This window comes from Mastomys coucha, unplaced genomic scaffold (assembly GCF_008632895.1).
Source record: "Mastomys coucha isolate ucsf_1 unplaced genomic scaffold, UCSF_Mcou_1 pScaffold1, whole genome shotgun sequence".
NCBI classification, from domain to species: Eukaryota; Metazoa; Chordata; class Mammalia; order Rodentia; family Muridae; genus Mastomys; species Mastomys coucha.
The window spans coordinates 23,215,832-23,239,737 of record NW_022196891.1 but is presented as its reverse complement, the minus strand read 5'-3'; the positions used below and the strand labels follow the sequence as shown (position 1 = coordinate 23,239,737).

Genomic DNA, 23,906 nt, shown 5'->3' with positions numbered 1-23,906 from the left:
TCACCACTGTCAGAGGACAGTTTTGTAGAGTCAAAGGTCCCCAGGCTTGAGGCACCTTGCGCAGCTACCTTGTTGGCCCGCTTTCCTTTTTATTTTATTTGACTTTTAAATCTTATTTCCTTTAGTTGGCTTTTTTAAAAATTTCATTTAAATATTGCGCTTTAATTGTATTATATTTAACTTTTAAAACAGCGTTTTATTTATGATAGTGAAAATACACATTCAGGATAGTGGACATAGATTTCCCACTGCAATAATTGAGAATCGCAGAAACCCTCCCAGCATTCTGCCTAGGAAACAAACAAAGAATTGCGTTTTCGCAAACGCATACAGAATTTTGCCTTCAGATTTCTGGGAGCCCTTCCCTTTATTCCAAATTGGGAAACTTTAGTCTCAGAGTTTATCATAGAAAGTGGCAAATCAAGACACTCCGCCCAAAAGAAACGGTTAGCCAGGTAGGGACCTCAAGGTAAGACTTGCAAAGAAACTCAAGACGTGGCTAATCCCCACGTACTTGTGAATCATCCAGCTCCAGTAGAGGAGTTGGAGCAGGTGGCCCGCCTTGCCTAGCGCTTCAAACTGTCCCCAAGCGCCTGCTTCTGCAGCCTATTCAGCGTAGTCCGCTGGAGAGAGGATCCTCTCACTTTTTTCAGAGCAGAAAAGAAGCCACTCCGGGCCAACTTGACTCCATGGGGGTCACTCCGTGCACGCATCACTGGAATCCATTCCCAGCCGCGGAATGCATTGCAGAAGAGATCCTTTTGCCTCCCCACCCCCTCCTTTCTTTTTGACAGTCAGTTAATAAAGACTCAACAGTAAGCAGCTCCCAGTGATGTCATCTGGGACTTTGTCCACAGCGCCTGTATTTACAAGCTCGCAGCAACCACAGAGCCGCAGCCCGGGGCTTCCAGGTCCCTACAAACTCGCCCTGGATCCCAGGCTGGACCGCTGGCTCTGTGTGGCAGAGTTTCAAGAAAACCCAGACTCCTTCTTCCAAGTGTGTTTTTTTGAACGCTTCGCAAGTAAACAGGATCGCGGCCGGAGGGAGGACAGCGCTGGAGAGAGACTGTGGGAGCTTTGCAGTTCCTGGCTCTGAGACCTTGTGATTTCCATTCACCAAAGGGAAGAACTCCACTCCAAGTAAGACTCATGGGATTTAACAAAAAAAAAAAAAAATACAAACAAGCAAAACAAAACAAAACAAACAAAGCAAAGATCTCCTAACACTTTCCCTCTGATGTTTTCTAGCTTGCTTTCCGTTTAAAAGGAGATACTGTTTATGTGTTACTGCTGGCTTTCTTGAAGCCACAAGTATGCATTTGTTCAGAGTAATTATAGCCCTCTCTACTTGGGGTTTGGTGAGGAAGGAAGCTAGCTGCTAACAGGACTGGGAATTCGGAAGACTGGATCCCTGCTCCTAAACGAATCCTCCACTTTTGTAGTGGGTGGCTGGTGGGTTGTGTGTTGATTTTTTTTTTCTGTTTTAAAACAAATGCCAGCTAACCAAGCAAAACAGTTAGGTTGACCTTGGAAGCGTGGTAGGAGACTCTAATACTTTAAAAGCCTGAATGCGAGTGTGTACTTGGAGAGAGAACACCTGCTTCCTCTAGGGCTCTTTTTGTGGGTTATAGATTTTAATGTGAGCATGCTGGTTTTCAGTTCATCCCATACAACTGTAACTTCTCTTCAGTTCCAGTCTCCTCTCTATCTCTCTCCTGGATATTTTTCCTTTCCTCTTCTTTCTTCTCCTGTCTTCTTCTCCCCCCACCCCCCAACCCCGCTTTCTCTTCTGTTTCTCCTCGTTTCCCTTCTCCTACTTCATTCATTTTCAGCCATCTCAGAACTGGAAACTACTCTGGAACTCAATTCTGTCTATTCTGGCCCCCCTCCCCCAGTGTTCCGTGGAGAAATGGTGGATGCTCTGATGGACTCTCTGAGTGAGCATGCCAGTTCATGTCCCACTGACAAAGTACAACTTTGACACCACTGCCTGTGACAGGATCTTCACCTCATCTTTCTCTTTCCTCAAAGCTCTTTAAACTTATCAGACATTCTCTGGGGTTTCAGCAGGGAGAATGTATAGGGGGTGCTGCCAATCCAGGCAGGGTTTCCCTCTTACTCAAGGGGCACACAGCTCAGTAAATGATCGCCCGGAAGAAGTTCTGCTTAGGTGTCCTGTGAATTTGCTTTGCAGGGGTTTCCTCCTCTGTGCTTGCAGCTCAGACTCTTGCTGGTAGCAAATCTCAGCTGACTGCTGCCCTCCACTCTCCGCCCCTGACAGCTCAGGGCCGACTGGCAAGAAGTGGCTGTTGGCTTGTTAGCTCCTGCAGGAGAGCTCCATGACTCATTCTGGGAGACCGGCTTTCTCCTGAATGCAGATGCTCTGTCAGCACCCCAGAAGCCTATGAAGTGATAGCCTTCTTGCCTTTCCCCTTGGGCAGTCAATAGGGAAAGGTCTTGGCAGTCTCCGGCTATTTTCTAAGGAATCCTACCCACCTCCTGCCTTCTTGGCAGCTCCCAAGTTCTCCATCAGAACATGCTATGTATTATGACTCCATAGTCTTTGTAGAACTGTGTTTACATCAAATAATCTGCTACTAAACATTGTTCAATACGTGATTTTCTCCCCTTAATGAGGCAAGGTTTCACGTAGCTCAGGCTAGCCTTGAACTTCCCACGTAGCCAAGGATGGCCTTGAATTTCTGATCCTTCTGTCTTCGCTCCGCAAATTATAGGCATGCATCACCATGCTAGCCTTCTGAGGTACAGGAGGTTAAACCAGGGCTTCTTGCATGCTAGGCAAACTCTTCTACCAACCAAACTACCATGCAGTCCCAGAAGGAAACTGTGGCATAAGACATCACTTGTCCAAAGGCCTCCAGCCCTGCCGGAGAGCCTACCAGAGTCTGAGTCCCACACTCAGGTCAGCATGCACACTCCCCATGTCACTTTTCAAGTCCTCCACCATTAGAACAGAAACAAGATCCACAGGTGGATCCTCTGCCTTCTTGGAGGAGCAGGGCTCTGTGCAGGTGCATAGATCAAGGTGGGCTGGCAAAGAGAACATTCCTGTTTTGGTTTTGGCTCTGCTTACATGTCTTAACATCTCTGTTCCTTATCATTTAGCTAACAGACTGAGGGAAGCCCTGTGATTATTTTAGTGGATGGCCCAAAGGCAAGAAGGGCAGCCACAGCAGCTGAAAAAGTCCAGACTGTTTTGTGCAGAACGTGCTGGAATATCTACGTTGATCCCCAAGTCTCATACTATTCCTGACCAACCTCTAACTTAAACTTCCCTTGGAGCCACTGGTTGACCCCTCTTAACCCATCTATTCTTCCCCTGCAGCCTGAACCTCCCAGGTCCCACGATCCATTTACTCCCACTCAGATCTAGTTTCTTTTGCTTCTGGACCCTTTTTGTCCTGCTTGGGACACCGTCAGAGGGCTTCTGCAGATGCTCTGGGTGGGTGCGATAATTGGCATGAGCTATGAAAGAGTCTTCTACCAGTCTTTGCCACAAGCCTTGGAGGCTTCTGGTCACATTGTCTAATATCATCTCTTAGGGCTGGGGTGTTGGCACAGTTAGTCAAGCCCTTGCCTTGGAAGCCCGAGACCTCAGTTTGAGCCTCAGAACCCACCGGTCAAACAAAGTCAGGCATTTAATCTCTGCGTTAAGGGGAGAAAGAGATCCCTGGGACTTGCAGGTCAGCCATCCTGGTCAGCTTGGTGAGTTCTAGGCCAGTGGGGCACCTGTATTTTTGTGGGGTTTTTGTTTGTTTAAACACACACATGCATACACACACACACACACACACACACACACACACACACACACTGAGGTGGAGTGCATCTGAGAAATGGCACACCTAAGGGTGTCCTTTGACTTCCCAATACAAATATGTATGTACATTGGCATATGTATAAAACATGTAAATATATACATACACATATTGAAAGCAAAGCCTATGTTTTGATACTAGCATGAAATAGCTATTCAAGAAGAACTTCTAAGAAGAGCAAAATGAATAAGCATTTCCCCCAATTGCTAAACACCTAGAGCTCCACATGGGTTAGCAGCCATTATCATCCAACTGTATAGATTTAAACTCTTCACTGTGACTCAAGGTCTGGAATATCAGACTTCTGAGTACAAACTCAGGGCAACTCATGTTAGATGTCCGCTACCCGGCCATGCCTTCTTTTCTCTCTAACCCCTCATCTATTGAAATCTCTTCCTGAGAGTCTAACTCATTCGAATCCTCTCTTGAGAAGCTGTGTGGCAGAGTGATGGAGGGGTTGTACCAGGGCTGGGCTGCCCTTATTCATGCCCTGCTCCTCATACCTGCTCCCTTGTGTCCCCTGCTAGCTTGCTAAACTTCTCTCTTTCAGTACCTTGAAAATGTGAAATAGAAGCATGGCTTTTTCATAGGAGGATGAGGAAGGGCTAAATACGTACCACAGGGCCGGGGAAGATGGTTTAATGGGTTAGAACATTTGCTGGGCAAGCATGCGGACCTAAGTTTGGATTCTCAGCACCCACCTGGAAGAGCAGGCATGGGGTCTTTGGGGATGGAGTTAGGAGTTTGCTGGGGTTTGCTAGCTACTAGACTAGCTCCAGGTTCAGTGAAAGACCCTGTTTCAAGAAGGTGGTGAGGGATAAAGCAGAAAATGGAACATCCTCCTCTGGCCCTCAGAGTGATCACCAGTACAGGTACCCACACATGGATGTGGGCATACACCACATACACACATGCTATACTCATAGATTCACACATATACATATGCACACATGAACAATACATACATATACACAATATATTATAAATTACTATAGCTTATTATATAATATATAATGCTATATTATATAAAATATATATTACATAATAACAGTTTTATAAAATTATGCACAATACATAAAATTACATATTATATAATAATTATGTAATATATTAATATATAATATATAAAATATCATGTAATATTGATAATATAATAATTATAATAATATGTTAAATATAATATATTATATATATTAAATAGCTTCAAACTTGGCACACATGCAATAACTGCCCACACACATCACACCTGCCATATATATATATATATATATATATATATACATATATATATGTATATATATGTATATATGTATATATACACATTCATACAAGCAGAGCTTCAACACTCATCACAGAATGAGGTATGTATCACATACTGAAGTGTATCGTGTATGGTCTTCCTTTATCTCTTTCATGTCTATGCCCCTTTCCAGACTCAAGAATTCAGAATCTTCCAGGTGGGAGTCCTGTGTAGGTGTAGTTAGAGTTTCCTCCGATTAGACAGATGGAGCTCACAGTTGAGCTATTGGGAGCTGCTGTCTGGTGGCCGAATGTTCTGGACCTGAATGCCCCTTGGCACTTCTCCACATTCATCCTCCCGCAGTTGGCCAGTGGCACTTCTCTTTGCCTCTGACTTGTCTCCAGACCTTTGCTCTTCCCATCCTAGGACCAGGCTTTCTTCCCTCCCTCACCACGGTCAGGTGTCCCACATCCCAGGATAAGTCGGGTATCCTATGTCGCATGGAGAAGTGTGTCACAAAGGCAGGCCCCTGTGAACTTAAGTTCTGCTATGCGTGTTCCTGCCTTTAGTAGATTGTGTATTGAGCACACAAACGAATATTGTTTCCCAAGTTCCTCCATTCCCACTGAACTCCCCAGTCTGTATATTTTCTCATGACACCATCTTGGAACCATTCCTAGTTCTCCTCCTTGCTCAAGCCACATCTCCCTCCCACTTCTGGGAGGAGTCTGCAGTCTTTCCATCCGTCTGCCATTCTGTCTGTCTGTGCTTGTTGCTGTCCTGAAGTGATCGCACCTGGTGAGTGTCCAACTCTCTCGGGACACCTATTGCTGTAGCCCCATTTAAAAGGCTTGAGTGCTTAAGAGCACTTGCTGCTCTTCCAGGGGATCTGGGTTGGGTTTCCAGCATCATATCAGGGAGCTTACAAACACCATTAGCAACAGTTACATGGGATCTCATGCCCTCTTTTGGCCCCTGCCGGCAAATGTATTCATATGCTTAACCTACACACAGACCCATAGACACACACAGACACACAGACACACAGACACACACAACACACACACACACACACACACACACACACACACACACACACTGCATAACCGAGTACAGCACCCAGTCCATGTCAGAGGATAAGGGAAAAAAAAAGCATAAACGTGTGGCTGGTAGGCACTGTAACAGCATATTAAACTGTTTCTTTCCTACAAGCATGCTGGAGTGATTGCCCTGCTAAGCCCTGTGTGGTCTCCTGTGTGATTTCCATGTGTGACCTCATTAAGATTCTTACTTGAACACCCAAGGGAAGAAAATTGAAGTTCAGAGAGTCTCAGTACTATGCCCAGGACATATGGATAGTAAGGAAGTCAAGAGTCAAGCCTGTGACTCCCCTCGCCTCTCAGTGTGCTTCTCTGCGAGTGTGCATGGCTGATTGCCTTAAGAATCTCACCTGGAATGCAGTGTGGGTCATTCACCTCTGCTCCAGACGAACTGTACTAGAACACTGATAAATCAGGTGAACACACCTAAGTGCCAGCCAGAAGAACCAGTGACATGGTCTTGTCTTCAAGAATTCTCAGAAGCCAATGCCCAGTCCTTTGGTGGTATGTGTCACCACAGCCAGGTGTCATGTGTACCATGGATCGGGTGCTCATGGATTTGCCCTTTAGCCTCTGTGGGTCACAAGGACAGACCTATTTACTATCACTCATCCATGAATTTATTGTGGTTCTGAATGTCAAGCTCATTTATGTTCTTGGACTGGGTGCTTGTAGGTTCAGCTCGGTCAACTGATAGCTGAGAGGTCAGATTAAAAATTAAAATTATAAGTAGTATTTGGACTTTTGGGTGGTTCCCCAGACAAAGTAGTGCTTTATGGAAACAGATTGTTCAGTTTTGAGACAGGACCTCTTGTATCGTATGCTATGGAGCCAAGGATGACCTTGAACTCTTGAACAGTTTGTGTCAACCCCTAGCACTGGGCTGGCAGGTGTCTGTGCACCACTACACCCAGTTTATAATATGCCGGGACTGGAATCCAAGACTTTATGCATGGCAGGTGAGCGCTCTATGCACTGAGCTTCATTCTCAGGTTGCAGTTTGCACTGTATATACATACAAAGATACTGAAGCCTATTCTGTCTGTCGGTTGAGATGTTAATCCATCCATCAACATTTCTGTGTGCTCCAAGGCATGCGCCTTGGAGTGGAGTTGTGACAATTCTACAGATGGTCTGATTTAGTAAAAACAAACAAACAAACAAACAAACAAACAAGTAAGACTTCTAAAGAACATAGAGTGAGCTTTCCCTTAAACAATGCATAAGTCTTACCTGGGTAGAGGTGATCTACCAGAGGCTGGGGTTCATTTTGTCAGGGTGCACAGTTGGTTTGGGATGTTGAAACTGGTCTTTGTTGGTTTTTGTTTGTTTTGTTTGTTTGTTTGGGTTGTTTGTTTGCCTTTGTTTTTTAGATAAGGTCTCATAGAGCCTGTTCTAGCTTCAAACTCACTGTGTACACTGAGATGACCTAGAACAGCTGATCTACCTCTTTCCCCCTACCATGTGCAGGGGTTCCAGGTGTGTTCAGCCATGCCCAGTATTTTGATGCTAAGATATCAAACCCAGGACCTCATGTTAGACACCGGGGGTGGGTGGGGAGGGGGCAGTCACCGGATTGCTTAAACACAAGGAACACAGCAGCAAGCGCATTCTTTCTCCATCTTCTCATCTTACAAGCTTTAATGCCTTTAGAATTTCAGACTCCCAACTGCACTTCCTTAACAGAGGAGAGAATCCATCTCTTGGGTGCATAGAGCATGACCCACACGTTTACCATGCCTCGAAACGCGCTTGTCTAACAAACCGCGTCCTGTCAGTCTGGAAGCCTCAATTATACAAGGTACTTCCCCATTGTTCCATAAATTAATCCTGGTATTTTTTCAGAGTAAGAAACCTGATCTCTCCCCTTAGAAATAAACATTACTGGATTAGTGAGTCCTTTGAATCGACTTCGGATGCACTGTGAGAATCCAGTGGACTGAGTTCAGGAGTAAACTCCCAAGCTCGCTTTGGAACATAAGCCTGGATAATAACACAGCTATGCGTATGATGGTGTTGAATGAAAGAAGAGCTGTCATTTCTGAAATGTGGCAACAAGTGTTACTGTCAAATGCCCGTCAGACAAACTTGCCCTACAAAGACGACATGCTTCATTTGGTAAACTGAATCTGGAAGCGTAGGCCTGATCCAGACCTGTTCAAACGATACCCCAAATCATTCCGTTGTCTGTAGTTACTGTTTTTAAGTCTTAACTTAGTGGTCTGGGGAGATGGCTCAGGGGATATAGCTCTTGCCATGGAAGCAATAGGACCAGGGTTTGGGTCACCAGAACCCACATAAAGGCCAGGTGGGCATGGCGGCCTCCCTGTAATTCCAGTCTCCAACAGTGGAGACAGGATCCTGTAGGAAGATGGTTAGGGAGGCTAGTCATATTGGCAAGCCCTGGGTTTGTCTGGGAGACCCTGCCTCAGTGAGTAAGGCAGAAGAGCAATGGAGGATGAATTCCAATATCAAGCGGGTTTTTCTGCATGCATGCACACATGTGTACCTGTGCACCTGTGAACATGCACACATAGGTGTACATATGAGGGCAAAATGACCAACTTAGAAAGCAGATCAATGGCAAAAAGTTTATGTAGCTGCATGCTTTCACGCCTGTGAATTTCAGAACTAAGTGACAGTGCCCCCAGTGCTGATAAGGAGTGACTTGCGTGGCTTGGGCTTCTCCCACCTCGTATTCCCCTGACTGCCCCTCTGCACCCCATTCCTCAGGCCTGTCCGTTGGTACAAAAGTATTTTCATTTTTAAGCTGCTTTTTCCCCATTTAAAAGTGTCATTTTATTAGAATATATTAATTACATGTGACAATGGTCTTCCTCTCCTTCTCCTGCTGATCCCCCTTCTCTTCTCAACCATGTCCCCTTCTAATCTTCCTTCCTTCTTTCCTTCCTTCCTCTCCCTCTTCCCCCTTTTTCCCTTCCTCCTTTCCTTCCTCCCTCCCCTCCTCCCTTTTTTCCTTCCTCCCTTCCTTCTTCCCTTCCTTCCTCCTTTCCTCCCTCCTTCTCTCTCCCTCCCTCCCTCCTTCCCTCCCTCCCTTCCTCCCTCCCCTCCTCCCTTTTTTCTTCCTTTCCTTCCTCCCTCCTTTCCTCCCTTCCTCCCTCCCTCCCTTTCTCCCTCCCTCCCTCCCTCCCTTTAGGGTGGTGGTAGTGAAGCAATGAGTTCATTAGGGATGTATACAGGAGCAAGGATGGCCAACTTATCAGTGGTTCTACCACTGAAGAAAAGCCTTCTCCCTCCGCCAGTGACTTTAGCTGCCTATAGACGCTCGGGGGTAGGGGTGGGAGACTCTTAGAGTCTCTCCTTACTCCATGTTGGAACTTTGGCAGGTCCAGTTTTGTGGTGATATTTCCAGGTAATGTTCTATGTCAAATTTATTTCTAACAATGATAGATAACCATATAACTTTCCTACCTCCCTGTTCATTGGTGTGATTGTATTACAGTTTTGCTTAAAAGTATATCTAGTGCCTATTTTATCATGTTTGCAAGTATAGGCCATCCTTAGTGTCCACTGGGGATTGGTTTCAGGGTTCAATGTCGCCTTCAGGAACCCCAAATCCATGATCCTCCCAGACATAGGATGACATGGAATCTGTACATAGGCTAGGCACATCCTGCTTTAGGCTTCAGATCATTGCTAGATTACTTATCAACTCTGATACAATGAGAACACTGTGTAATTTCCTTGTTTTATTTGTTAGGTAGTAATGACCAAAAAAGGGTCTGGAAATGGCTGGTGAACATCTTCTTTTTCATCAAATATTTTTTTTCATTAATACTTGAAATATTGTGTATGTGTTTGTGTGTATGTGTGTGTACATATGTGTGCATGAGAGGATACACACACAGAGACAGAGAAAGAAACAAAAATAGATACAGAAATGGATAGACAGACAGACATGAGTATGGGTGTCCACAAAGGCCGGAAAAGGCCTTCCCGTAGGCTATCCTGAAGCTGAAGTTACGGGTTGTTGTGAGTCACCTAGTGTGGGTGCTAGGTCAGCAAATGCTCCTTAGCAGGGAGAAGTTCTGCAGCTCCTTTATCATTTAAGAAATTATACTGTTATTACTATTCTATGTGCATAGTGTGTGTGTCTGCGCACGCGCTCGCATGTGCGCACACGCGCATGCGCATACGCAGCTGTGCCTATGCAGGTTGGAGGGTAACTTTGCTCAGTCACTTCCCCTTCTGCCTTTACATAGGCTCATGGAATCTAATTCATGTCACCAGGCCTGTGTGGCAAGCACCTTTATCCACTGAGACATCTTGTCAGCCTTGCTGAGGTATTTTCAGACTCCTGGTGTTTGAATCTGCAGCTAGAGAGTGTGGAAACAGAAGGAGCCCTGTAATTTTTTTTTTACTGCTGAGTCAGATCATTTATTACGATCACATTTCCTTTCTATTAACACTTTTCCCTAAGTTATTACTCGCACATGCTCACTGCCACTCTGCTCACAGTAACAGAGAATTGGAGCCAGTCTAGATGTCCCTCAACAAATGAATGGATAATAAGAGCGCGGTACATAGACCCAACGGAATTTTGTTCAGCTGTAAAGAAAAATGAAATCATGAAAGTTTCAGGGAAATGAATGGACTTGGAAAGTATAATAATATTAAGGGAGGTGAGCCAAACTCAGAAAGAAGAAAGCTGCATATTCTCACTCGCATGTGGATCCTAACCTGTAATGTATATATGTGTATATCAAAATCAGCATGAGGGTAGGTACAGTCTAAAACAAACAAACAGAAAAGAGATCAAGGCAGGGTTAAATTATTGCGACGAAGAAGAGCTAGGGAGTGAGAAAAGGATACATGGAACTTGATATCAGCTAAGAGTCTGGGGGAGGGAGCGAGGAGCAATAGGGAGCAATGGTGGGGGGACAGTGGAGGGAGACATAGGGAGACAGGACTCTCTACTACACACACACACACACACACACACACACACACACGGAATGATCCTTTCTGAAGCCTGTATTCAATTTTAAGAATAAAAAGATAATGGCATGCAAATGTAAACACCCAAAATTTAAAAACTGTGGTTAATTTGCCTCATGCAAATGAATTCACTCAGTTTCCCAACTGTGTGGCTAAACGTAGCTGCTCAAAGATCCCTTTGACAAATAAGTCAGACAGGAACGTCCTTTAAAAACCATTCTTCTCAGAAACTAGAGTCTCAAGTCACCAGAGAATCCTTTTCTCTCTCTCTCTCTCAGTTGTCCAAGGGGAGAAGTTAATTATTAATTGCGCCAAATCAGGAGTAATTTGAAATGCCTGCTTCCCATGTGTCTTAATTCTATTCAATTACTCCCATCTGGGTAAACAGAAACACTCTTGTTTATTGAAGTTGGCAAGGAGCATTCATTCATATCTGTGTCTTTGGTACCATGAACGCTCAGCACCTTCTTACTGTAGGGAACACCCTTTTTTCTGAGTCCCTCTGACATCTAGAGTAGCCTCATTAGGGAGAGGGAAATGGCGGGCCTGGAGCGGTGTGCTTTGGTGAACAGATAAATGGATGGGCTGCAGAAAAGGCACTTATTTTTCATCCTCTTCTTTTTCCTGTCAATTATGCTTCCAGCTCAGCAATCTGAGGAGCTTTGTAATTGGGAATATTCAAAGTAGGTTTACAGACAGCAAGGAAAGGATTTAACGTTTAGACAGTTTTTAGAGACCGCCAGTAGAGGGCCTTGTTAAGCTGAGTAAAAGGTCCCCCCCCCCCCCCCCACCACACACACACACCAATTGCCAATCAGGACAGCTACCTGTTAAAGAAGCCATTGTTTTTGAGACTGTCTGATGAATAGCTTTAAGATTACCCAAGTGATTTTTAAAGTACATTGTATTTCTTTGTATGTGGAGCAAGGAGACATCTAAGTTTCCATCTTCATTGCTTTCTTAGTAAGGAGTTAGCGAATCAGATAGATCATTAAAAACCCATCCATCAAGCTGGAACTTTGGAAGCCTCATCACTAAATCCATAGGATGTGTCTGTTGGTGTTGCGGTGAGAGGCTCTGAGTCTGCTTGCTGGATCTTAGTATTGGCTCCTGAGTGCAGAGAAAGAAAAAAAATGACAGTTCTCCTATTCTAGACATGGATTAGTCTTGTTTCTGGCCGAGGGGTGAGGCCCGAACTGAACAGAATCACGTGCAGCGGTCCTGAGTCCTCCTCTCCCTCCGTGGCGAGTCCTGCTCTCGTCTGTGGCAAGGCCTCTTTCTGACACAGACGGAAGAAGGTTTAGTAAGAGGGCAGAGCACGTGCCAGACGATCTTCTCCATTCCTGCCCCTCGTGGTGAGTTTAGCAGCCAGGAAGGAAAAAAACAAAACAAAACAAAATAAAACAAAACAAAACAAACAAACAAACAAAAAAGACCCAACTGGCTTCCAACGTCATTCAGTGTGTACCCTAAAGCCATTCTCTTCCTCCTGGCTGGTCTGTTTCCTGCTTCTCTTATCGGAATCTCTCCCACAAGTCTCTCTTCCCCAGGGCTCTCCTCTTGGTACAGCTCCGCCCAACTGTCTTCTTTGGAAAACTCTTCCTACCTGCCACGCCCCTTATCAGCTCAGTGTGGCTGTTTCCAAGGGCACTTATCACTAATGTAATTAAACATATGGCGGGTTATTGATTAGGAAGGTCTCCCGAGGGACGCAAGACCTTTCCTGGAGGCCTTGTCTCTGGGTGTCTTGTAGTTTAATGGTAAACTTAGCAACTAGTGCTAATCCCCAGCTACACAGCGGCTGATCCCCAAAAAGGTAGCCCCCAAATATTTGGTGAGCCTGAACATACGCACATGCCCCGGATTATCTTCTCTAACGCTTAAGAAAAATATTCACTTCAGTGTCTCAGACCTTGATGTTCAAAGCCGCTGGTGTCCCAAGTGTCTGTCTATGGACTTGGGGCCCAGAGTCACAGCATTTGTTCTTTTATGTAGCTTTCAACCAGGGGACAAATGTCTCTTTATTTCCAGTAGTCATGATGTTTATCAAACAGGAGCTCTAGAAGTCTTGGAATCAATGAATAAGTACATGGACATGGATTTATTTTTATTTTCTTAAACGTTTTTCAAGTGTGTGTGTGTGTGTGACTTTATGCCACAGTCCACATGTACAGGTTAGCATTACTCAGCAGCCCTTTTAAAAAACATTTTTCCTTCCTTCCTTCCCTCCCTCCTTCCTTCCTTCCTTCCTTCCCTCCTTCCTTCCTTCCTTCCTTTCCTCCTTCCTTCCCTCCCTCCCTCCCTCCTTCCTTCCTTCCTTCCTTCCCTCCTTCCTTCCCTCCTTCCTTCCCTCCTTCCTTCCCTTCTTCCTTCCCTCCTTCCTTCCTTCCTTCCTTCCCTCCTTCCTTCCCTCCTTCTTTCCTTCCATCCTTCCTTCCTTCCCTCCCTCCCTTCCTCCCTTCCCTCCTTCCTTCCCTCCCTCCCTCTCTCCTTCCTTCCTTCCTTCCTTCCTTCCCTCCTTCCTTCCCTCCTTCCTTCCCTCCTTCCTTCCCTCCTTCCTTCCTTCCTTCCTTCCTTCCTTCTTTCCTTCCCTCCTTCCTTCCTTCCCTCCCTCCCTTCCTCCTTCCCTCCTTCCCTCCTTCCCTCCTTCCTTCCCTCCCTCCTTCCTTCCTTCCTTCTTTCCCTCCTTCCTTCCCTCCTTCCTTCCCTCCTTCCTTCCTTCCCTCCCTCCCTTCCTCCTTCCCTCCTTCCTTCCCTCCTTCCTTCCTTCCTTCCTACCCTCCCTCTGTCCCTCCCTCCCTCCTTCCCTCCCTCCTTCCTTCCTTCCTTTCTATATTCCTTCCTTCCTTCCCAGACTCCATCTCCCTCTCTCCATTTTTCCCTCTATCCTCCCTGTCTTTCTCTCTTCTCCTTCCACCGTGGAAGGAGGAGCCGACACAGGGAGATGCCTTTACCCGACTTGTGTGTACTTTCATGTTTCCTTGTTAGGCTAGAGATTTCCTGGAGGCCTGTAAATTGTCAAAGACTGCCTTCCCAAGATGTCATGGAATGCTCAAGAAAGACCAGAAATTTGGAGTCTGTTAACAGCGCTGAAATGATGGAAGTTATGTGGCTATATATAAGTCCTACCCCAAAGATACTTGTCCTTGGCTATTCACGGGCTCCATTCTGGATTCTGATGTCTACCCTTCAGTCAGCTAATTCACCTCATGGAGTTTGGTTTCCTTACTCTTTAAACGCAGCACCACAAAATGATTTTTATCAAATATCTCTGAAGTGTTTACAAGGTGGCTCCTTACTCTGTTTACGTCGTCTCCTTACCTGGTCCTCATAGCAGATCTCCCTCCCCCCGACCCCCATGAAAGAAACACTGTTGTCAATCCCATCGTGGAGATGAGAAAAACCAAGAAACAGAGAGATTCATTTGTGTGAATTACACAGTGGCACTTTGGTCCGGGTGTATAGACATAGTCACGCCCTTGTAGTATAGTTTTAAAGGAGGAATGAATAAGGCAAGTAGGTAGTATGAACAAAGTCAGACTCGGATGCAGGGAGACCTTGGCTACCTTGGTTGACTGTCAGTGAGAACTTTCCAGGCCCTTGTAGGTAGAAAACCAGAGAGATGATATTGCAATAGTTTGTGACCCAGTTTTAGAGTCCTGTGTGTGCGCGCACACGTCTGTGTGTGTGTGTGTGTGTGTGTGTGTGTGTGTGTGTGTGTGTGTGTTCCAACTCCCTTGATGCTTAAGATATGGTCTTTCCCTTGCCTGGAACTCACCAGTAAGGTTATGCTAGTTTGTTAACAAGCCACAGGTCTATGTTCATATTCAGCTCCCCAGCACTGGGGTTATAAACATCCCATACCCATAAGCAAACATAACCATCACACTTAGACTACCCAACATACTCCCTTCTTGAGACAAGATCTTACTGTGTAGTTTTGGCTGGACTAAAATTCTAACAGACAGGCTGGCCTTCAACTCACAGGGATCCACTTGCTTCTACCTCCAGAGTACAGGAATTAAGGCATGAGCAACTGTGCCCAGTCCTGTCTTGTTATTTTTAAATATTTTTGCAGTGAGTAAAAAAAATAACTTTATTAAAAATAAAATTCGAAGAGTTCTTTTCAATGTGGATTCTGGGGATGGAACTCAGGTTCTCATGCTTTCAAAGCATGTTTTTTTTTTGTTTGTTTGTTTTTTTTTTTACCAACGAAGCCATCTCCCCAGCCCCAGGGGGCTTACTTAATCCTCCTGTCAAATGTCAAGAGCTCTGTTTATTCAATGTTTTGGCACAAACAAGTGTTCATAGCTCAGAACAGCCATAAAAAAGCAAAAGCCAAAATCAAAACAAAACCCCCCGCCTACCCATGCCCCTGAGCCTACCGAAGGCTTCTGTGGGCTCCTTATCATACTGGTAGTGTGGTCTTGCTTTAGAACATGACTTTTGCCCACACAGTGCTCCTGACTTTATAATTTCTACAGTTGCATGAAAAAAAAAATCAAGCCTTGTGTTTTCCAGTGACTACCGGGCTGTGTGTTTAAAGCGCAGTGCAGCCTGGGGCTGAGAGATGGCTCAGTAGTTAAGAACTTGCTGCTCTTACTTCCTAGCAGCCAAGTCCTGAAGCTCGCTGTCGCCAGGGACTCCAGCTCCAGGGGCCATGATGTCGTCTTCTTGCCTGCATTTGCACCCGCACATAGATGTGCCTATGCCCACACACACATAGATATAAATAAAAATAAATGCTCAAAGTATAGCCAGGTTGTCGGGTTAAAGGGTGTTATACGTGCCTGGATGCTTTTGATGGAGTCTTCTCTGGATTCCTCTTTCAGGCATTGTTGTATCAGTTTTCCTAGTTGCCCTCTGCCTCCCACAGATCCCAATTCCTATCTCTCTCTCTCTACCATTCAAGAGTCTTCAACAATCTCTCTGCCATTTCCCTATACACTTTCCATCTCACACACCTCTCCTCCACCCTGTGTCTATGTGCGCGTGATGTGTGTATGTTATATTTGTGCCATCGTGTGAGTGTGGGGGTCAGAGCACACCGTCAGGTGTCAGTTCTTAGTTCTCACCTTGTTTGATACAGGCTCTCTGGATGCTTACCACTGCGCATCCCAGGCTAGTTAGCTGCTAAGCTTCCTGCTTCACTCCTGGGTCTGCCTCCATTGACTCGAGCAGAAGGTGGTTAGCCAGTGCTTCCTGACGGACCAGGGATCTAAAGGAAAGGGCACTATCCCTGAGTTTTCCATCTCTCTACAATCCCAAAGGCCCAAGGGTATCATAAATCCTGTTAAACACACACACACACACACACACACACACACACACACACACACACACACTCCAATTCCAGGTCAAAGGAAGAGAAATCCCCAAAGACATAGCCAGCATGCAAGGGCAGAGCGTAATCTGGAAAGAGCTGAGCACACCTGCTTGTATAATTCTGCTAGGAGAGATCAGCTGGGCCACAGGATCAAGCCGCCCCCATCCGCACGGTGAGGAGAAAGGTCCTAAGGCGACCCCACCCTGCAATGGTGTTATCCCAAATCGCACAATGATTCCAGATCTCTCAACTCCCAGCAATAAACAGAGCAGCAAGAAGTGGAACTCCTTCCTACCCCCCAGACAGTGTATTGGATGCTGGATAGGACGTGTAAGTATCCTGGGTATACTAGCAGTGTCTGTGTTCCTTAGAAATACCTGGTTTTCCCACAATGTAGTGTAGGTCCTCGCTGCACAGGGCTGTATTCTCTGGTGACAGATGTTAGAGGATCCCTTCCAATGGGTGTTTCTCCCAAGCATCTAATTATAACCTCCACAGAAGATTAACAGATGTTATAATTGTCTCTCCCCTTTGATTAAATAGTTTCTGCATGAGTGACATGCTAAGATTTTCCTTCTCTGTCTTGCACAATCTTTATAAAGAACTGGCATGTGTCTTCAATTTTCTGCAGATAGTTTCTCCATAGGCTTGGTAAGAATCTTTATATAGAAAGAAAAAAAACTCAGGATGAGATAGACCAAAGCATGACTTATAAACGCACCCAGATTCTCTCATGTAGAGAGACTATGAAGGGAGCCCAGTTCCTGGCTTCTCTTTCTGTAATTTACCTGTGCAGGAGGCTGATACCTGCCCATGAATGCTCTAGGAACAGTTCTGTATGTGTAAAGGAAGATTGAACCAACCTTGCTTAGCACACAGGATGCAAGATGCCATGTGTGCAACGGAGTGTGTAAAACAGGGAGAAAGCTGTCACTTGTGATTATCTTGTGACTGTACAGATTGCATTAGGTTTAAGATGTTACCAACTATAAGCTTTATGAACATAAAATAATGGAGCTAGGGAGTTGGCTCAGTCTGTAATGTGTTTCCTACAAAAACGTGCTTGTAACCCGAGTACTGGGGAAAGATGGATGGATTCCTGTGGCTTGCTGGTTAGCTGATCAGTAAACTCCAGATTCAGTGAGTGGCTCTGTCCCAAAATTAAGGTGATCTTGAGTGTCAGCCTGTGCCTCAGACCCTAGCATCTACTCCAATGGTGGCACAAACCAGGGACATCAATGTGATAGCGTGAGCCATGACACTACCATGCCTGTCAGAAGCAGCATAGGACAAGGACATCAACATGGCCCCAGGTAGCAGTCCAGGCCACTCACATCAACCTGCACAACTCACATCAGCAGCACAGCCTAACCCATGCCGTCCATGTGGCCTCCTGTCCATGGTCTGTGTTGTTGCCAGAAACCATGAGAATGTCCATGATCTGTGCTTCTGCTAACTGCAAAGGGCAAGGAAGCTACATTTCCTGTGGAATGGTGACTTCAGAGACTCACAGTTCACAAAGAGGGACAAGGACGACTTTGTGACAATCCCTACCCTCCCAAAGTAACAGCCTAGGTGGAAAGCCATAGAAGAGAACTCTTAACAACTGTGATAAGGAATTTTTTTTGTTGTTGTTGTTTTGTGAGACAGGGTTTCTCTGTAGCCCTGGCTGTCCTGGTACTCACTCTGTAGACCAGGCTGGCCTTGAACTCAGAAACCTGCCTGCCTCTGCCTCCCAAGTGCTGGGATTAGAGGCATGTGCCACAAACCACAAGAAACTCAAGAAGGAAGACCAAAGTGTGGATGCTTTGCTCCTTCTTAGAAGAGGGAACAAAATACCCATCTAAGGAGTTGCAGAGACAAACTATGGAGCAGAGACTGAAAGAAGGACAATCCAGAGACTGCTCCACCTGGGAATCCTTTTCATATTCAATCATCAAACCCAGACACTATTGTGGATGCCAGCAAGTGCTGGCTGAAAGGAGCTGTCTCCTGAGAGGCTCTGACAGTACCTGACTAATATAGAAGTAGAGACTCACAACCATCCATTGGACTGAGCACAGGGTCCCCAATGAAGGAGCTAGAGAAAGGACCCAAGGAGCTGAAGGGTTTGCAGCCCCTTAGAACGAACAACAATATGAACTAACTAGTACCCTCAGAGCTCCCAGGGACTAAACCACCAACCAAAGAGTACACATGGTGGGACACATGGCTCAGCAGCATATGTATAGCAGAGGATGACCTAGTCGGTCATCAATGGGAGGAGAGGCTCTTGGCCCTGTGAAGGGTCTATGTCACAGTGTAGGGGAATGCCAGGGCCAGGAAGTTAGAGAGGGTGGGTTGTGAGCAGGGGGAGGGGGAGGAAACAGGGCTTGTTTTTTGTTTTTGTTTTTGATATTTTTTTGGAGGGGTAACCAGGTGAGGAGATATCATTTGAAATGTAAATAAAGAAAATAGCTAATAAAAAAAGAACATAAAATAACTGAACCCCCCCCAAAAAAAACTGTGATAAGGATGCTGAAGTGCAGCCCTACACAATTGATGGCTTCTAGTAGGAGTGCAGGTGGGGAAGGATTTGGTTTTTTTTTAGGGGCTGGACACTGGGAGTTTTTACATTCTCCAGTGAGTACATGGGCAACACAAATTAGACTCCATTTTTGCCTTTCTTCCTCCTCCTCCTCTTCCTCCTCCTCCTTTTTCTTCTCCTCCTCCTTCTCATCCTTCTCTTTTTCCTCCTCCTCTTCCGCTTCTTCCGCCTCTTTCTCTTCCTCCTCCTCCTCCTTCTTCCTCTGCGAAGAGGTCACAAGGATTGTGGGAAGGACCAATATGAACAACTCAATGTCAAGGGCATTACTCAAAACCAACCCCAGCATCAGTGGCTACTCATGAAAGCTGAAACCCTGGCTCTTTCTATGTGACTTGCAGCTAGCTCAACAGGTGTTGGAATCTCCTCTCTTCAATAGGTCTTACTGCTTGTATAATCCTAAGGGGAAGAGGCCAGGTGAATCTGCTTTCAGGGGTGCCCTGAAACTTGGAGTGGTTTACTTTCTGAATCATAAAGAGCACCCTGCTCTCCCTTTAGATCTTCTTGAGTTCTAATGAACTTCCTTCCAGAATGTAATGTCAGAGGAAACTGCCCTTCGACACGTCTGTAGAGCCTTCTCAGTGCTAGAACCTCAGTGCCCACTTCTTCATGCCCTGACTGCTCCAGGTCCCACCCAGTTCATGTGGCCCTGCATTTCTTTTACTTCCCCTGCAGTGACTTATGGTTACTCTTCCTAGTTAATCTCTGATTGGCACCTCAGTCACCAGCCCATGGCAGCAGATATCAGCTAAGAACCTCTCTGCTGTTGTCTTTGCCAATTCCCATCTTATCAGAGGAGAAACATATCCCAGACTTAGAAGAGAGTTGCTTTGGGTTAAATTCCATTTGATTGCATCTTTTTATCTTTTTGCCTTATTCGTGTGTGCTTATGAGGAGGGGGCAGAGGTCAGCCTCTGGGGTCATTCCTAAGGTGGTACTTTCCACCTTAACCGTTGAGACAGTGCCTCCCATTGACCAAATGCTCACCAGGCAGAGCAAACTAGTGGGATGGGCCCAGATCTGCCAGCTTCTGCCTCTCAAGCCCTAGGGATTACAAGTGTGTGCCATTATACCCAAATCCTTTTTTAAGATGTGGGTACTGGGGAGCAGAACTCAGATTTGCTCCCCATTTTCCTTTCTTCTTCTTACTAATTGAGCTATCACCATAGCCTCATTTTTTTTTCTTGTTCATGATACCTATGTAAAAACATGAAAAAAAAAAAAGGGGTTAGAACCAGTCAATGGTCAGAGAGACCTCAAGCATCTCTAATCATACCTCCTTTTAACTTCCTTGCCGGAAGCCAATACTGACTCTTGAAAGTTTTGTAGGCAGCGCAGCGTTGGTTTGTGTATTCTGCGTTATGTGTACTTTTTCATTCTTTCAATTCTTCTTTCTACTTTCCGGAAATCTGGTGAACCCCCAGACCTATTCCCTAGTTGTACTTTCACACCAAGTATGTAATTATATCTTCTCAAGTGTGGGGCGAACATAGATGTGGATAGCTGGCATGGCATGCAGGGGTGGGGTGGGTTAGTTATTATATCAGCATATATTCACTGCACATAGTACAGAGTTCCAAGAGTACATTTTCACACAAATGAATAATATGTGCTGATCATAATCCACACCCCTATTCCCTTGCCTCTCCTGTTCTCATACCTCCCCTCTCATTATGTCCTTGTATCCTTCAGACAATTTCACTTTAATTTTATGCCATATATTCCATATATGATTTTTTTTGTGACCATATAGAATGTAGGAACCACATTTGAGAGGAAACTTGTACTTTTGTCTCTCTGGACCTGGTTTATTTCATTAGATATGCCCATCTCTAATTCGATCTCTCTTTTATCCAAATGTCTTAACTTTGTTATTCATTTTGACTGAAGAATTCTATTGTGTATGTATGTGTGGATGCATGTGTATTCATATATAAATTTGACATACCCATCTATATCTATCATCTATCTATCTATCTATCTGTCCGTCCGTCTGTCTGTCTATCTTACATTTTCCTTATCTTTTTCGTCTACAGATGGACCCCTAGGTTGGTTCCTCTATTTACTTTACATAGTGCTGCAGTAAACATGAGCATACAAGGATCTTTGTGAGGTATTGATTTAAATTCTTCCAGGTAAATATCTAGCAGTGATATAGCTGGTAATTCTGCTTTTTAGTGATTATATGTACTGGGCATGTGTGCTGTAGTATACATGAGGAAGGCATAGGAGTCAAGTCTCTCTGCCTCATCTGTGTGATCAAACTGAAGGTCCTTGGTGGCAAGTACTTTTACCCACTAAGCCACAACACCGACTGTGCTAGCTAGTTTTTTTTTTTCTTTTATTTTATCAATTTCAAACACATTAGAGTCATTTAAGAGGAACGAACCTTAATTGTGAAAATGCTGCCATAAGATAAGAGTTGTAGGTAAGACTATAGGGCATTTCTTAGTTAGTGATTGATGGGCAAGGGCCCTGGGCATTGTGGGTAGTACTGAGCAAGCCATGAAGATCAAACCATTAAGCCATGTTCTTGCATGGCTTCTGTGATTCTGTATGATGGTCTACAGCATCCCCTCTTCTGCCTCCAGGCTCCTGCCTTAAGTCCCTGCCTTGCGCCTTGGTACATGCCTTTAATCATAACATTTAGGTGACAGAGGCTGGTGGATCTCTGAGTTCAAGGCCATCATGCTCTACAAAGCTAGTTAAGTCCCCGCCCTGACTTCCTTTTACGGTAGACTTCTCAAGTTGCTGTTCTATCCTAGCAATCCTAACTAAGAAACAAGTCTGGGGGTTTGTTATTTGTTGGCACTGGGTTTGAGGAACCCACATACTGACTTCCATACCACTGCACCAACCTACATTCAGTTTGGAATATTTTTGCAAATGTAATTAAGGTTCCTAATTAGCCACTTCAGGTTAATAAAAATGGTTTCTTAAAACATAGTCTGGAGTCAAGAGACTTGAGATGTGGGGCCTCAGAGATTCTCCAGTTAACCTTCACAAATAAAGTCGTGGGTTCTACAACTGTAAGATCACAAATTATCAGCCACACAAACTCAGAATGAAACCCAGACCTGGGAGCTCTTGGATCTTCCAGTGCCTTCTTTCATTTTGTGAGGTCTGAGCCTAGCTCCAGTGCAGCTGGGCTTAGCTGTGTGGTCCATGGAACACTGAGGGCACTGATAAGCCCTATCCTATCGTAAGCCATTCTTTCTGTGGTAGTTCCTCGATCTACATTTTCACATGCCTCTATCTCTAGCTTCTCTTGCCTATGTATGTAGCCTCTTTAATCTCTTGTGGTTTGATTAAAAGGCAATGGTTAAGCAATGAATCAAAGTGCCATAGCATCCCTCCCTTCCACTCTGGTACTCAGGCAGGGTACCTCTTATATAATTATAAGTCTCCTGCTTTATGATTGGTCTACAGCGTCCCCTCTTCTGGAGTCTCAGCTTCAGTTCCACTTGATGCAAACTGATTTCAAAGTTTGTTCCTCTTCTGTTTCTGAGCCCTTACTTATGGCAGTGTCTGCCGGTTAGGTTAATGGGTTGACATTGTAGTTAGATCGTGGATGTTTTATAGTACGCAGATTTCATCACCTCCTTTCTCCTTCTTCTTGTTCCAGAAATCCTGGCTCCTTTTTGACATTTTTCAACCCTTTCTAAATGGTTCTGTGAGGCTCTGTGTCTGGTTGTCCTTGCACAAGTCACCACATCACACAATGCCTAAAGTGACTTATGGTGTGTATGTGAGGTACACAAGACTTTAAACAATTTAAATAACTCACTTCTAGCCTGGGAAGCATATTATAATTTTTATAGGAGTTTTTTTTTTAATTTTTAAGTGTGTGTGTGTTGCATGTGTGTGTATATGTGTTGTGTGTGTGTATGTGTGTGCATGTGCATGTGTTTGTTCATGTGTGGGGGTCATTCTGGAGTTACAGACAGTTGTGAGACACCCAACTTGGAGGCAGAGAACTGAACTTGGGTCCTCTGCAGGAGCAATAGTATTCCTAACCACTGAGTTGTCTTTCCAGTCTCTAATTTCTGTATTTAATCTTAATGTATGCTTCCTAATTCTCATTCAGATCTTACCTGTGGGCACACATCCTCAATTATTCATTTTATTATTAGACAAGCCCTGCCCCACACATGTATGCAGGATACTTTAAGCACAATCTTCTCCAATTTCTACACAATCAACCCTTTCTTACCCTTCATCCAATTAGTCTTCTTTCTTCTTCAAGCAGCTTCATTCTCTTAACTTTATATTCTCTGTACCTGTAGGGTTCTATGTGTCTGTATAAAATCTATAGCCCATCGATGAAAGAAAACCTGTGATAATCTATAGCCCATCAATGAAAGAAAACCTGTGATATCTGCCCTTCTGAGTCAGCTGGGAAACTTCTCCATATGACTTGAAATTTTTAAATTATTTTTCATATGTATGTCTGTAAGTAATCAGAAACGCTTGGGAGTAGTAAAGCTGGAAATCACAGAAAACCAGTGGGTTATCTGTGTCTACATTCTCTGAGTTATCCGAGTTTGTCTACATTCCATGAGTCTTTTCTCTCTGGAGGCAATGGCACTCTCTACAGCTTAGTCTACACACACTTTTTTCAAGCCCTTGTTTTCTTGTTCGTTAAGCAGAGAACTTGAGATTTAATGCTTGGACCAGTAAGAACACGTTCTCGCTTTGGACAAGTTCCTTTCCTTTTTCTTGTCTCCATTATCCTTGATTTCTAAGTAGCCATCCTCTTCTCAGTCTTTTGGAGGACTGGGTCAACATGTTCAGATGTCTTGAGCCAAGCGTTCCTGGATAGCTAAAGGTTAAGGGGCACAACGTTATAGAATTAAAA

At 44.8% G+C, this 23,906-nt stretch overlaps 1 protein-coding gene across 5 annotated transcripts in view; it reads left to right on the top strand.

The window, feature by feature from the left end:
• Positions 1-23,906, top strand: part of Nckap5 (NCK associated protein 5) — a 903,226-nt gene that overhangs the window by 78,051 nt on the left and 801,269 nt on the right. For 2 of the 5 annotated variants that reach the window (XM_031380935.1, XM_031380958.1), the window contains exon 1: positions 866-1,140. The exons of 2 other annotated variants lie outside the window; for them this stretch is intronic. The gene's annotated coding sequence lies outside the window, so the exon portion shown is untranslated. Of the gene's footprint in view, positions 1-865; positions 1,141-16,775; positions 16,795-23,906 lie in introns of those variants that run through there. One more of the 5 variants, XM_031380942.1, reaches the window with a different exon arrangement.